The sequence below is a fragment of the Narcine bancroftii genome, unplaced genomic scaffold, assembly GCF_036971445.1.
Source record: "Narcine bancroftii isolate sNarBan1 unplaced genomic scaffold, sNarBan1.hap1 Scaffold_1066, whole genome shotgun sequence".
Lineage (NCBI taxonomy): Eukaryota > Metazoa > Chordata > Chondrichthyes > Torpediniformes > Narcinidae > Narcine > Narcine bancroftii.
Window position 1 is genome coordinate 69,856 of NW_027211824.1, and position 14,597 is coordinate 84,452.

At 41.7% G+C, this 14,597-nt stretch overlaps 1 long non-coding RNA gene across 2 annotated transcripts in view; it reads left to right on the forward strand.

Moving 5' to 3' along the window:
• Positions 1–14,188, forward strand: part of LOC138750218 (uncharacterized) — a 34,558-nt gene extending 20,370 nt beyond the window's left edge. For both annotated transcript variants that reach the window (XR_011349170.1, XR_011349171.1), the window contains exons 3-5: positions 5,296–5,436; positions 12,719–12,783; positions 13,644–14,188. This is a non-coding gene — a long non-coding RNA (uncharacterized lncRNA). The remainder of the gene's footprint in view (positions 1–5,295; positions 5,437–12,718; positions 12,784–13,643) is intronic.
• Positions 14,189–14,597: the final 409 nt, after the last annotated feature.

Consider the following 14,597-nt stretch of genomic DNA (forward strand, 5'->3'; position numbering starts at 1 on the left):
TGCGGGACACTCACAGGGCTTAATTTAAAGCTCTGGTCCCGTGGATCGGCAGCAAACTCATAATGATGTCCCACCTTGACCCATGGAGCCCGGGACATGCTGTAAATAGAAGAAGCCTGACTAACCTGGTGTGTGTGTGTGTGTGTGTGTGTGTGTGTGTGTGTGTGTGTGTGTGTGTGTGTGTGTGTGTGTGTGTGTGTGTGTGTGTGTGTGTGTGTGTGTGTGTGTGTGTGTGTGTGTGTGTGTGTTGCTTTAGTAGCTCTATCGAAGTAGCCGCTACATAAATAAATATTTAGGAGGATTATCACACTTACAGGATACTTTTCATCCATCTAACAGCCTGTGGGAAGAAGCTATTCCCCAGCCTGTAAGTCCTGATTTTGATGATGGACGTGGTTAAAGATGCTGTTCACTAGATCAAAATGGTCTTTGCACTATTCCTTGAGCCCAATTTGAACAACACTCCTAGTAAATGTCATCTACAGAAAAAGGGAGAGCCCAGTGATCCTCACAACTCGGCATCATTCCTGTCTGATGCTTTACAGCAACTAGATCATCAAATGGTGCAGCCAGACAGGAGACTCAACAGCGCTCCTGTAAAATCTCAGGATGAGAGCCGTTGGCCTTGACCTCCTCAGCCTCCTTGGGAAGTGTAGGCACTTCCTGACCGATAAGGAGGTGTGATTGTTTTTTGTATTAATACGTGTGCTGTATGGATGGGAATTTTATGTGATTGTATTGTCCATTCTTGCTCTTTAACAATCTTTAGTGGATAGAAGTAGTCATTGTACTCTAGGATGTACAATCATGTACAGATTGTCTTTAAATAGCCATTTGGCCCAGATGTCTATTCAGTCCAAGAATACTTAGAATCACAGGCAGATTTTGAACAATAACACCATTCGTTCTTAAACAAACATTGGTTTTAATTTTCTTTAAACAGAAAAACAAACAGGATCAAACTTTAACTTATCTCTATTAATTTAACAGCCTTCCATTACCCCCTTCTAATTTTAAGTGCAGGTGTATTTAATGTGCATAAAGTTCTTTGACATGACTCCAAGTTCACCGGTATCTATCAATTCTTATACTGTGCACAGAATTCAACATTTATGAATTTTCACCAAGCTCTGGTGGTTAGAAGTAAATGTTTACCCTCCAGGAAGGCTCTTGTTGGTTTCAGAGAGGGATTTCATGCACATTGGACACACAAAGACTGATTCCCTCTGATCAGCCACTTTGGTGTCTTGCCAAAGAAACTTGACCCATCAGGGTTTTCCAAATGATAACCTCTTCTGCAGGTCACCATTGATTTCCTTTTGTTTCCCTTATTTCAGGTGAAACATCATTTCTAGCCAGCCATTTCCTCTTGTATGGACAACAAAGTTTTTCAACAGGTTGAACTGAGAACTCACAAACCGTCTTCAAAACAAGATGCCAGCTTGCCATTTCTCTCTCTCTCTCTCTCTCTCTCTCTCTCTCTCTCTCTCAATTTTAGAAAAAGCCTATTTGGTCTCTCCTCTCTGCTTGCAAAACCACGTGACCTTCTTAGAACAGCAAACTGGTACCAGCCAGATGATTGCACCAGACCCAAACTTCTGAGTCCATTCATCTGTTGCTTTAAAAACAATATTCCATTTACACCTCCTTTTGAAATTCTTTCGCAAAAGTCTCCTTGTTTTGTCTTTGCAAAGGCTCTTGGCTCAGTCTCAGCAAAGCTCTTGCATTTTAAAGAGCTGTTTTGTGAAGTGGATGTATATGTTTGTGACCTAAACGACTCGTCCAATCCAACTCTTTCAAAAACATATCTATATACAATGTAAAATATATAATCTGTCACAGGACAGATGCAGCAGAAGAGCTGTGATAAAATCAATGGTGTCCTTGCAAAAAAAAAGTGGGAAGAGGTATAATCTGGTGAGTGGAGTTTGTAATAGTTTGAAACTTGAACCTCTCTCTCTATTTCAGGAGACAATTTACTGTCATGTAATTAAAAAGTGTCATATCACACAAAATTGCTTTTTTCCAGCTGTAAGACAGACAGACTCACCTCTGGCAGAAATTGCCTGAAATGCCTCTTGCAGTCAGAGAAAGACTGAGTGCTCCCCAACCCCCACCACCCTAAATGCTGGGCCAAGTCACTGATGGTCTCTGGATTCTCTTTCAATGCTCACAGACCATCCAAGTCATTGGCAATGTGAGCTCCAGTTTGGAACCTCTGACATAATTAGGAACAATTTAGCACTTATTCAATTCCCAAGTCTGATACCTGAAACACTTTTAGCCAGTTTTGACCCAGTCTCTAGCATTCCACAGCCTGGTGTGAGTTCCTTGACTTCTTTGTTCAGAAGCCCGCAGCCTGCGTGGGTTCCTCTCCTCAAGACACCAACAGCCTGCCACCTATGTGGGTCTTTCAGCTGCAGAACCCCTCACTGGTCTGCTTCCTTGGTCACTGACCCATGGATTGAATCCTCTGCTTCTGAGATGTTGGTGGGGTGTGGTCTTCCTGTTTTCTGGTGCCCTGTACTAGTCGTCCACTTTCCCAGATTTCACAGTGGCGAAGAAATCTAACAAAATTGTAACTAACAGGAGAATCGCACATGTCCAGAGGGATGGAAAGGGCATTATTACAAATTGAAATCTGATATTTGAATATTCAGGTGCCAAATTTGCAAAAGCATAGAGTATATATTTCTCAATCAATATGTAATTTTTTCCATAGGAATACAACTTTGAATTTTTGCATGTCATCTTGGCATCTGTAAAAATATATATATATATCTGATTTCCAAATAAGTGCAATATATTTCCTCATCACCACTAACGTTAATTTAACAAATTTCAATTGATATATTTATATATTTAATTTGGGCCTTGTTCCTTCAATATTTCCTAATAAAATAAGATCAGATTCTGCGGAAAAAATCTCCGATAACTTGTTCCATTAATATTGTAATTCTCCCCAAAAAGATCTTGCATTAGGACAAAGATAAGTTGAATGCAAGAAAGTTTCGACATCTTCACCACACCTAAAACATTGATCTGATAATTCTGATTTTATTCTATTCAATTTCTCTGGTGTAAGAAGTAACTGCAGAAGGAAAACTAGTTGTGAATTCCTTCCTCACTGCTGCAGTGTGGATCTCTAGTCAATACTTCCAGACTGCTGGGTTGAAGTGAATTAATACAACTCCCCTGAATCACGTGATCTCTATTGCCAAATCAGCTTCCTGTAGAGCTTTTCAAATCCAACTGCCTGAGTCACTTGACTCCAGGTGTAGCTTTCAAATAAAATCCTTGTTGACATCTGCTACATGACTGATGTAAAAACAATTACACTGAACTAATTTATGTCTTTCATTGAGATCCTTATATGGATCTCCCCATATTTGCCTATCAATTAAATTATTCAGATCCATTTCCCACCTTTGTCTCAACTTATTGTCTCAACATTTGAAAGTTCCTACTTGTAATAAAGAGGACATCATCAAATAATTTTTTTTAACAATTCCTCTTACAAGGAGTTCTATTTCAGTACAATATGGTTGGTCCGAACTTACCCTTCAAATATGCTCTTAGTTGGAAATAGCAAAAAAGAATGCAATGAGTTATATGATATTTATTTCTCAGTTGCTCAAATGGCATTAATTGACACCTTTCATGACAATCTTCAACATTTATAATCCCCTTACAAAACTCGCTATCCAGAAATTGATGATCCTTTGAAAAAGATACGAGGATTTTGAATCAAAGCCATTCTGGGTGATGTACATCCACTTACACCAATTTCATCATTTATTTTATTCCATATATTAATCAAATGTTTCAACAATTGTGTATCTTTATCACCAACTATTAATTTTGATTCCCACTTGTATATAAATTCTTCTGCTTTTCCCTCTCCGATTTTATTTGATTCTATTTTAACCCTTTCAAAAAAAGAAGCAAGAAATCTCATTTGAACTGCTCCATAACTATTTTTAAAATAAGGAAGCTGCAGTCCTTTCAATGCAGAATTTCCATTGGGTTATTTGTAACATGGGATTCAATCGGAAATGGGTTCACATGACATAAAACCACAATGCAGAATTTTTTTCTAAGAATGCAATACAAGAGGAGGGTTGTCTAGGTCTCCAGCAGGATATAGATCACAAGATATAGGAGCAGAAGTAGGCCCGTCGAGTCTGTTCCACCATTCTTCCACTCACCCACACTCCCGAGCTTTCTCCCCATAACCCTTGATTCCTTGACTAATCAAATAACTGTCAATCTCTGCCTTAATGATCTCACATCGGTTTCACGACCCACTGACAAAATCAATTTTTCCACATTTGTTTTAAATTGACACCCTTATATCCTGTAATTATGCTCTCCTGTCCTAGAATCCCCTTCCATGGGAAACATATTTGCCATATGTACTCTGTGCAAGCCTTCCAGCATTTGAAATGCCTCTGAGGTCCCCCTTATCCTTCTGTACTCCAACTAGTACTGTCGAAGAGTCGACAATTGTTCCTCATACACTAAACCTTTCATTCCTGATATAATTCCAGTAAATCATCTCTGACCTTCTCCAACACCAGCACATCTTTTCTCAAATACGGCACCCAAAACTCCAATTCTGATTGAATGGAAAGGGAATTCTCCAACGACACAAACACAACAGTGAAATGATATTATGTCTTGTTGATATTTACCACTCGGGAAGGTTCTTGTTGATTTTCAGATAGAGGTGTGTTGTTCAGAGAATCATTAATGTTTTTGTGACTCAACGAACCAGCATCTAAAGTCCGTTATCTCTTCACAAAAGCTTGATACATTTAGCATGGAGCAGAGCTGAGCCACGACTTTGCAGGTATTTAAGGGAGTGTGTGGGCAGGGTTTGTTCTGGACCAACAATTTCGCCAAATGACTCTGCTTGAAATCAAGATTCAAACCATTTTGAGGAATACAATAGGAATTGTTCAACAAGAGCCTGTTGTTCTCTGAGGAGTTTTCTTTCAATAACAGAAATAATTTTTTTTTAACAGCCCGTTAATATTCCTGATACAGATCTTTGAATTTAACTTTCAGGTTGCTATCTGTTGTTAACTTGGAGGCCTTTAATGGGGTGACTGGGTGGAATCTTTGCTTTAACCAAGCAGTTCTCTTGCAATTTTCCAGCTGTAGGATGCGATTCAGTTGCTTGCAAGTTTAGCAAGTGGGATTTTGATGTGAAATTGCAAATCGTAGCATCATTTTTGTGTTTAAAAATGCCAATGTGAAAATTTTAACTTTAGTCTTCTTGGTTTGCTTAAGTTTACAGAGGAGACGTTGGGTCAAGCTGAGAAGATAGAGTTGGATGCCCATTTGGTGAATCGGCTGGGCAAAGCATAAAGCACAAAATGAGGGTCTGAAAAATTAATGAAGGAGACTGAAGTGCCGTTGAACCAAACCCAGGTAAAGAATTTAATTTTGTGCTGTGTACTTAAGAGACTTAACGATTTGGGCTTTTAGTGGTGACCTATTTAAATGAACAAAATCTGATTAGAATAGAAGTTTATGGAATGTTTGGAAGTTGTCACAAAAAAATGGAGATATAAATTAGATGTTGTAATTAAGATAAATGAACAATACAATGAGCTTGGTGTCACAGTATCTGCCTCCCTCTACCATACATCACCGTTAAACCTTCTCCCCAATATGAACCTGATGTCAAAGTATCTGACACTGTTAATCGTACATCAATGTTAAACTTCTCAAGAATGTGAATCCTGTCTCAAAGTTTCTGCCTCAGTCTATCGTAGATCAACGTTAAACTTTCTCCCCCTGTGAACCTGGTGTAATAGAATCTGCCTCAGTCTACCGTCCATCAACGTTAAACCTTCTCCCCACTGTGAACATGGTGTCATGGTATATATCTCAATTTACATTATATCACCGTTAAACCTTCTCCACAACGTTAACCTGGTGTCACAGTATCTGCCTCAGTCTACCGTATATCACCGTTAAACCTTCTCCCCATGTGAACCTGGTGTCACAGTATCTGACACAGTTTATCGTATATTACTGTTAAACATTCTCCGCACTGTGAACCTGGTGTCACAGTATCTGACACAGTTTATCGTACATCACTGTTAAACCTTCTCCCCACTGTGAACCTGGTGTCACGTTATCTACCTCAACATACCGTACATCACCGTTAAACCTTCTCCCCATGTGAACCAGGTGTCACAATATCTGACACAGTTTATCGTACATTACTGTTAAACATTCTCCCCACTGTGAACCTGGTGTCACTGTATCTGACACAGTTTATCGTACATTACTGTTAAACATTCTCCCCACTGTGAACCTGGTGTCACTGTATCTGACACAGTTTATCGTACATGACTGTTAAACCTTCTCCCCACTGTGAACCTGGTGTCACTGTATCTGACACAGTTTATCGTACATTACTGTTAAACATTCTCCCCATGTGAACCAGGTGTCACTGTATCTGACACAGTTTATCGTACATTACTGTTAAACATTCTCCCCACTGTGCACCTGGTGTCACTGTATCTGACAGTTTATCGTGCTTGACTGTTAAACCTTCTCCCCTCTGTGAACCTGGTGTCACTGTATTTGACACAGTTTATCGTACATTACTGTTAAACCTTCTCCCCACTGTGAACCTGGTGTCACTGTATCTGACACAGTTTATCGTACATGACTGTTAAACATTCTCCCCACTGTGAACCTGGTGTCACAGTATCTCACACATTTTATCGTACATTACTGTTAAACATTCTCCCCACTGTAAACCTGGTGTCACAGTATCTGACACAGTTTATCGTACATCTCGTTAAACTTTCTCCCCACCATGAACCTGGCGTCACAGTATCTGACACAGTTTATTGTACATTACTGTTAAACCTTCTCACTGCTGTGAAGCCAATGTCACAGTAACGATCTCATTCGTCCACACATCAGCATTAAACCTCTCTCCACTGTGAATCTGGTGTCACTTTGCCTGCCACATTTTATTTTACATCAGCGTTAAACCTTATTCCCATTGTGAACATGGTGTCATAGTATCTGTCACAGTTTATTTTACTTCACCATTAAATCTTATTCAAATTGTGAACCTGGTGTCACAGTATCTCACACAGTTTATCGTACATTACTGTTAAACCTTGTTAATGTTGTGAACCCATTGTCTCAGTATCTCTTATCAGTCGACCATACATCATCGTTAAACCTTTACACATCTGTGAATGGGTGTCACAGTATCTGACACAATTTATCGTACATCTCGTTAAACTTTCTCCCCACTGTGAACCTGGTGTCACAGTATCTGACACAGTTTATTGTACATTACTGTTAAACCTTCTCACTGCTGTGAAGCCAATGTCACAGTAACGATCTCATTCGTCCACACATCAGCATTAAACCTCTCTCCACTGTGAATCTGGTGTCACTTTGCCTGCCACATTTTATTTTACATCAGCGTTAAACCTTATTCCCATTGTGAACATGGTGTCATAGTATCTGTCACAGTTTATTTTACTTCACCGTTAAATCTTATTCAAATTGTGAACCTGGTGTCACAGTATCTCACACAGTTTATCGTACATTACTGTTAAACCTTGTTAATGTTGTGAACCCATTGTCTCAGTATCTCTTATCAGTCGACCATACATCATCGTTAAACCTTTACACATCTGTGAATGGGTGTCACAGTATCTGACACAGTTTATCGTACATCTCGTTAAACTTTCTCCCCACTGTGAACCTGGTGTCACAGTATCTGACACAGTTTATTGTACATTACTGTTAAACCTTCTCACTGCTGTGAAGCCAATGTCACAGTAACGATCTCATTCGTCCACACATCAGCATTAAACCTCTCTCCACTGTGAATCTGGTGTCACTTTGCCTGCCACATTTTATTTTACATCAGCGTTAAACCTTATTCCCATTGTGAACATGGTGTCATAGTATCTGTCACAGTTTATTTTACTTCACCGTTAAATCTTATTCAAATTGTGAACCTGGTGTCACAGTATCTCACACAGTTTATCGTACATTACTGTTAAACCTTGTTAATGTTGTGAACCCATTGTCTCAGTATCTCTTATCAGTCGACCATACATCATCGTTAAACCTTTACACATCTGTGAATGGGTGTCACAGTATCTGACACAGTTTATCGTACATCTCGTTAAACTTTCTCCCCACTGTGAACCTGGTGTCACAGTATCTGACACAGTTTATTGTACATTACTGTTAAACCTTCTCACTGCTGTGAAGCCAATGTCACAGTAACGATCTCATTCGTCCACACATCAGCATTAAACCTCTCTCCACTGTGAATCTGGTGTCACTTTGCCTGCCACATTTTATTTTACATCAGCGTTAAACCTTATTCCCATTGTGAACATGGTGTCATAGTATCTGTCACAGTTTATTTTACTTCACCGTTAAATCTTATTCAAATTGTGAACCTGGTGTCACAGTATCTCACACAGTTTATCGTACATTACTGTTAAACCTTGTTAATGTTGTGAACCCATTGTCTCAGTATCTCTTATCAGTCTACCATACATCATCATTAAACCTTTACACATCTGTGAATGGGTGTCACTGTATCTCACAGTTTATCGTACATTACTGTTAAACCTTCTCCCCACTGTCAACCTGGTGTCATAGTATCTGACACAGTTCATAGTATATCACTGTTAAACCTTCTCACAAATGTGAATCCCACTATAAAATAATACTCCCCTTCTAAGTCTCACTGTATTGAATCCCACCTATTTAAAAAATTCCAAAAATAGAGAAAAATCAATCCCAAAACAAGTTGCTCAAAAGTAGCAGTCCCCTAAAAATCTGGGTGTGGTAAAGTCCACAAGTGGCAGGTGACTAAAGGACTCAGTGTCACCCATCCCCAGTCAGACTTTTACAAAGTCCTGAAACAAAAACATTCAACCCAGTGATTCCAATCCCAATGATTGTTCCGGATCATCAATATCGAGAAGACTTTGCGTCAATTCAACTTTTTTCCCATTCTTTCCATATTTTCCAATCTTCCCATTTCCATTCCCATTGACCCTTCCTTTCGGTGACAATGGTGAAGATCGCCCATTTCCTCGTACATCTGGCAATGAATTTGCAAATATTAAAGCATCGTGGTCATTTTCAAAAAACTGAGATTGAAAATTCCCATAAAAATCTTTCAATACTGCCGCATAACTAAAAGCAAATTTATATCCCTTTCGCCACAATACTTCTTAGGCTGAATTAAATTCTCGGTCTCTTCTGATAATTTCTTGACTCAGATCTGCATTAAACAAACCCTATTATTTTGAACCATCAGTGGATCCTGATTTTGCCGTGTTTTCTGCACCACCAATCGAAGGATCACCTCTCTGTCTTGATATTTAAAACAGCGAATCAAAACTGCTCGTGGTAATTGGCCTGGAAACGGTTTCTTCCTTAACGCTCTGTTTGCTCGATCTAATTCCAGTCCATCCGGAATGAATTACCTGCCCTACACTTCTGGGTTCCATTTCTTCAAAATCTTCTCCGGATCCGAACCTTCCATATCTTCCGGAAGACCTACTATCTTAACATTATTTCTACGACTTTGGTTTTCTAATGTCAAACTTCAATAATTCCTTCTTCTGAATCCCCCAATCTACAAAAGGATCTTCCACTATTTCCATTTTATCTCTATTACGCTCCACTTGACTCTTGCATTCAAAAAAGCCTCCACAATCTTTTTAAAATGATCTTGCACAGTGTCCACTGATCGTGTCCATCTCGTAACATCACTCTTAACTACATTAATATCTTGCTTCATGAAAGTTATTTCTTCACACACAGTGTTCATTTGAGTTTTCATTTCCAAAAATCCTTGAGTCATCTGATGAGTCATCTGCATTGACATATTTGACATAACTTCCATGAGCTGAGCAATCCCTTCCAGAATTGGAAACACAGAATCCAGTCCAGGATCCATAACCTCCATTTGAGGCCGACCTTCTTTTGCCTCAGTCCCCAGTTCTTCAAGTTCTAATGAAGTTGAGCATCCTCTTCCTCCATAGCAATAGGTCCTCTTCCGGTGCTGCTGCAGGTCTGGACACCCGACAACAGTGTGCCGACCTCGTCAGTTCACCGTCGCTCAGGCTCCCCCACAGCCCACACCTTCTCCAAAGGTTTGTGGACCCTCGACGCACTGTGCATGCCTGGTAGGGCCACCGACTGCGCAGGTGCGTCTTCTGATGCTACACTGTACCTCTCCTGACCACCAGGCAATGCTGCAGGCTCACGGGCCTGTCCTCGCTCAGCTGGCCCGCCCTCACGCCTGTGTTCTGCTGGCCCGCCCTCATGAGTGCATGAGTCGAAACCGCTGAACACATCACTGAGCTGGCGCCATCCTGCGATAGCGCAAGTGGTACCGACGAGATACTTAGCCGGGCAGGAGTCCTCTGAGACTTGGGGACTCCAGTTGACAACTCCGTTGCTTCAACTTGAACTAGGCCTCGATTCTTCAACACTTTGTAAGGTAATTTCTTCTGTAACTGAGTTTTCGATTTTTTCACATTTGCAGCCATTTCGATCCTCCACTATTCCAAAGTCTATAAACAGTATTTTTAACCACTTTTACAACTTTTAAAATCAAGCATTTAATAGTCTAACTGGGGAAGGGTGGAACCACACGTCTACCCATCAGTGCTTAAATATATTAATAATGAAATCATGAAGTTTCATCTCTTTGTGACTGACAGAGATAATGAAAACCTGCACAACAACAAATGGCAGATTTACCACAGGACAGAGTTTCACCTGATGAATTCCCATTTACATCCGTGGAAGTTGATTATTTTGGTCCTTTGCAAGTAAAGTGAGGTCGAAGTGTTGAAAAACGATATGGAGTTATTTTCACGTGTTTGACTATGAGAGCAATTCATTTTGAAGTAGCGTCATTGCTTGACAGAGACTCTTTTATTAATGTTCTTTAGCGTTTTATTCTTAGACCTGGTCAAGTCAAAGAATTATGTTCTGATAATGGATCTAACTTTACAGGAGCTCAACTAGAATTATGAAAAGTTATTCAAAATTGGAATCAACATAAAATTCATGATGCATTATTTCAGAAAGAAGTTAATTGGATATTTTATCCACCCATAGTTATGGGTGTGGTACGGGTAAGGGTTAGTTGGTTGTGGAGAACGTTTACAAAGGTCAGTCCAGCCTTTATGGGCCAAAGGGCCTGTACTGGGCAGCAATGTTTGATGTTGTAATGGATGCGGAAGCTCTGGGAAGGGGTAAGGGAGGGACTGGCCAGGAAGTCTGCAGATGCTGGGTCCGAGGGCAATGCACAAACATGCTGGGGAAACTCATGGATAGTTTTCTGAGGAGCAGGTCCTGCATCACGAGTCAAATTGAGTATTTCGAGGAGATGTCAAAGGAAATAGATGAAGGTAAAGGTGTGTATGCGCTGCATGTGGATTTTAGTAAGGTGCTTGACAAGGTCCTCACAGTGGCCTCATTTAGAATGTCAGGAGGCATGGGATCCATGGAGCCTTGGCTGTGTGGATTCAGAATTGGCTTATCTGCAGTAAACAGAGGGTAGTAGTAGATGGAACAATGACTAGTGGCTCTCCAAAGGGATCTGCTCTGGGACCCCTGCTCTTTGTGATTTTTATGAATGATGATGGGAGTGAAAGGGTGGGTACGTCAGGGGATGACACAGAGGTAGAGATGTTGTAGACAGTGTAGAAGGTTGTCATAGGTCATCCAGTTTTCAGAGAATTGGCAGATGGAGTTCAATCCTGTAAATACAGATGTACTTAAATAAGCAACTGGTCCAGGTTTATTTCCAGAGTCATTTTCAAGGGCACGAATAAAAGTTATTCCAAAGAAGGTTGGATACCCATAAAAGTAGCTTCATATAGACCAATTTCTTTATTGAATGTGGATTACAAGAACGTGAGGGCAGAGCACTTGATTAGTGACAGGATTATGAACAGTGTGCAGGACAGAGAAATATTTAGATCCTGCTCCATTAATCGCTCAATGTTGCTATGAAAATTGAGTGGGAGTTTAAGATGGTGTATTGTGTGCTGGCCTTCAGGAGTCAGGGGATTGAGTTCAAGAACTGAGAGGTAACGTTGCAGACGTATAAAATTCAAGTCAGACCACACTTGGAATATTGTTTGCATTCCTGGAGCGAGAATACCAGAGGACGTCTAAATAAGGAGGGAACTTTAGTCAAGATGTGAGGGGTATATTTTATTCACACAGAAAATAGTGGGTGCCTGGAATGCATTGCCAGGGGTAGTAGTGGAGGCTGGTCCATAAAAGGCATGAAAATGATTTTAATATGGGGTCAGGAATAAATGAAAAACAGAAGGTACTGGTGTGAGGGAGGAAAGGGTAATATCGTTGTGGGGTAGGTTCATATGGGTCAGCTGAAAGGATTCAACCAATCCATCTATGATTTGTCCAGCATTTGCTGCCATGTCGTGGTGAACCAGGGTGTTGCCTGATGGAGACACGGTGCTTTGAGCTCTGCAGAGATAGATTGTGGTTTTCTCCAAAACACACTTCCTCAGGTAAAGCAGAGGAAGGGGGAAGGCCCTAGTGTGCAGGGGTAGGGAGGGGGGTGATAGGGGAAGAGTTGGGACCCTCCAAAGTCATCGTGATCAGGCTTTGCAGACAGCATCTCTATCACCCATATTTCTCTTCCCAGGAGAAGGAGCGATCTCAGAGACAAGACACAAGTCCAGAAGAACCTCGTATCCCAGCTGATCAGAGGTCAGATAACATCATGATGTCCTGAATTCCTCCCCCATCTTCTCCCTCTGGCCCTGCCAACCCCATTCCCTGCATCTTCCATGTCCCTTCACCCACCCCCCCTTCTCCCCTACCCCTCCTCGATCCCAACCCCCTCCTGCTCACCTTGCCCTTCCCTCACACCTCTGCCCTAACCCCAGCCCTCCTCCCTTCACCTCCCCTTCCCCCTCCCCCTTCCCCCTCCCCTTTCCCCTTCCAACCTTAATCTAGGGGAAGGAGGGGTAGGGGAAGGGGGTAGGAGAAAGGGGGTAATGGAAGGGGTTAAGGGTAAGAGTAAGGGGTAGTGTTGGGGGTGTGGGTATGGGTGAGGGGTATGGTTAGGGGAAGGGGATAGGTGTAGGGGATAGGTGTAGGGGATAGGGGTAGGGTTTACGTTTGGGTTGGGGAAGGTGGGTAGAGTTAGAGTTAGAGAGGGCTGGGATAGAGGTAGCATTATGGTTAGGGTTAGGAGACATGGGCTCGGATTAGGTGTAGGTTAAGGGTGAGATTTAGAGTTCGGGGATGTGGGTTTGTGTTGGGTTTAGGGGAAGGGAGTAGGAGGTAGTGGTAGGGTGAGGGTTAGGAGAAGGTGGGTTGGATTAGGGTTGGGGTTAGGGGACGGCATAGGGGTAGAGATAGAGTTAGGGGACGGAGTAGGGGTAGAGTTAGGGGACGAAGAGTAGTGATAGGGGGTATCGGTAGTGTTAAGGTTAAGGTTTGTTAGGGGTTAAGGTTAGGAGTAGGGGAATGGGAAGGGGGAGGGGAACCGGGAGGCGAGCGGGGGAAGGAAAGGGGGAGGGGAATGTAATGGAAGATTTAAACCATGTTTTATACTTTTGCAGACTTTGCTTCTGCAAGGCTGAGAACCTGCTTGTTTTTTACAATCAGCAGACATAAGCTAAATTCCACCAAGGGGCCAGAGATGCAGTTATCTGACAAAAGGACATCTGTGTACCAAGAACATTTAATCTTCCTGCTTGTTTTGGTCACAGACTGTCAGAGGCCTTGCCTTGATGCAAAATAACCATTGTATTCAAAGTGATAAGCTGAGAATTATGTTATTCAATCGAAGCCTAACATGCTAGCTTACTCGCTTATCTTTCTTACTGTGCTGGGAATAGATGCTTGGGTAAGCAGTTTTCGGGTAATATAAGCTATGGTCCCGCTGCTGAAGTTTGAGACTCTCTGAGAAGTGGCAACATCCGTCAGCAAGAAGAAGAATTTCTGGAGTCCAGCTAACGTCCCAGTCGAGGGAGGTGGAGAAGCTGCTACCGGCGACCGACAACCTACGACAAGTGTGCAGTCGTTGCCTCGCTTCGGCAGTTGGGACCAGTCCAGGCGTTGATAAGTATAATTGGGAAGGGCTTGCATATTGTAGTTTGAAATCCGCTTTTGAATTTGTAATAAACATTTGTTTAAACTGAACTGCTCTCGGTGTGGGTGTCTATTTTATTTCGGTAGCTCAAACACTGTGACCAATCTCAAACGAACAAAGTGAGAAGTACAAGTTTACGCAAGACAGGGAACGGGGTGGAGGTAAGGAGAGGTAAACGGAGGAAGCCATCCCTACCCCTTCCCCTCCCCACCCCTTTCCCCACATTATCCCTGCTTCTTTTCTCCTCCTTCTAGCAGAAGTCGGGCCTCATTCCGGCCAGAACCTCCCTGTGGTTTCAGAGCCTCCGTTTCAGGAAGTGCCTTAGACGTTCGCTGCTGGACAGATATCTTGTCTCTTGATTCATTCTGTACCATTATTATTAAATTTAAAAATGGTTGGGTTTTTTAAAGCTAGAATGCAA